This window comes from Kryptolebias marmoratus, linkage group LG4 (assembly GCF_001649575.2).
Source record: "Kryptolebias marmoratus isolate JLee-2015 linkage group LG4, ASM164957v2, whole genome shotgun sequence".
Classification (NCBI taxonomy): Eukaryota; Metazoa; Chordata; class Actinopteri; order Cyprinodontiformes; family Rivulidae; genus Kryptolebias; species Kryptolebias marmoratus.
In genome coordinates this window covers 21,053,674-21,055,427 of record NC_051433.1, presented here as the reverse complement: position 1 = coordinate 21,055,427, position 1,754 = coordinate 21,053,674, and the positions used below count along the sequence as shown (strand labels likewise).

The 1,754-nt window shown below is 40.4% G+C and overlaps 1 protein-coding gene and 1 non-coding gene across 3 annotated transcripts in view; one reads left to right on the top strand and one right to left on the bottom strand.

Moving 5' to 3' along the window:
- The window catches only part of LOC108244093 (monocarboxylate transporter 2-like), a 43,171-nt gene that overhangs the window by 11,163 nt on the left and 30,254 nt on the right, over positions 1–1,754 (bottom strand). The window lies entirely within an intron of this gene.
- Positions 1,177–1,248, top strand: trnae-cuc. The gene has a single exon. It is a non-coding gene; the product is annotated as a tRNA-Glu (tRNA).

The following is a 1,754-nucleotide window of genomic DNA, read 5'->3' as shown; positions in this document are numbered from 1 at the left end:
CAAGAGACTTTTTTTCGTCATTTGGGGTGTTCTACCTACGTGCCAAGGTTCCAGGCCTCTACGACTTACGGTTCGTCCTATCTCACGTTAGGGGGCGCTGTGGAGCAGTTTGGCCACGCCCACTTTCGATTCCATTAAAATCACGCGATTTCACACGGGGGACAGCTTTCGGTGAAGTTTGGTGAGTTTTTGAATATGCTAAGGCCTCCAAATTTGCGATTTCGGGCGGAAAGGAATAATAAGAATTCCACGAAATACAATAGGCCTTCGCAGCGCTGTCGCTGCTCGGGCCTAAATACAAAAAATATATACTTAAAAAAAAGATTGAAAAATGCTTCTTTCTTCTTTGAACCACAGCTCATATGAGACTGACTAAAGAACAGTGAAAACATGTCTTATAGTCTTGGAAATAATGAAACTCTGAGGAAATCGTGAACCCTAGCTTCTGCAGGCCAAGGAGCAGAGGATTTGGGTTGGCTCAAAAGCCAGCATTCATGATGTAATAGAGCGCATTAATGCACGTAGCGGAGCTAAAAAATGCTAAATGATTTTACTGAAAGCTTTGGAGCAAAATATGTTGCCATCCAAAATTTTGTTATTTTTTTCAGGAAAAGTGTTGCCGGTTTGAGAAAGCCATCCCAAAGCAACATTTTGCACACATTCAAATGGCTCAGCTGTGTGATAAAGGTCTGCTGATGATAAACTGACCTCCCTGCAGTCAAGACTTGTCTCTTTCTGATAACATTTAACAAACAAAAGACTTCAAACTGTTGAGAAAAGTGTTTGTTGCACGCCACAGTAAAAGGCGGGCTATTATGTAAATCACTCTGTGTGTATGTGTCTTTGTCTGCCTGTTAGCAAAATATCACATGACCCACGTCACGAAACTTTGCAGTGCTCAATTATCTGTGTAAAAATCTTTAAAAATGCATGTTGATTTCTTACAGTCGTTTCAGAAATCAACCCCATGTCAAACCTCAGGTTACATACATTCAAAGTGTAAGGTGGAATACGTGCTGGACTAGACTATTAACAAATAGACCAAAAAACACACTTTTTATCTCAAAATTTAAGTTTTGCATCATAAAAACGTATAAAAGTTTTGTTCTCCTGGCTTGCTGACCTAATTATACCTGATAAAACTGACGGATGTGGACACTAAAGAACATCAACAGTTCTCTGGTGGTCTAGTGGCTAGGATTCGGCGCTCTCACCGCCGCGGCCCGGGTTCGATTCCCGGTCAGGGAGGATAGCTTGTTTTGTTTTTTTGCCTAATCATTACTACAGCGATGAAAGAAGAAGAAAAGCTTGAATCTGGGCTTCAACAAAACATTGCAGTGTCTCACTGTCTTTGTTAATCTGAAAAGAAACTCAAGTTGTTGAGCATTCAGTCAACAATTACAGAAATTAGCTTTAACATGACCAGCCAAGGTGTGCATGTTGATTTCTTACAGTCGTTTCAGAAATCAACCCCATGTCAAACCTCAGGTTACATACATTCAAAGTGTAAGGTGGAATACGTGCTGGACTAGACTATTAACAAATAGACGAAAAAAACACACTTTTTATCTCAAAATTTAAGTTTTGCATCGTAAAAACGTATAAAAGTTTTGTTCTCCTGGCTTGCTGACCTAATTATACCTGATAAAACTTTAGGTTAAGGAATTAACCCCGGTTCTCTGAAACATGAGTGAGGTATCTCACTATGGGACACGCCCCTGCGCCTGTCCCCCAGAAGCTCTATTACATTACGC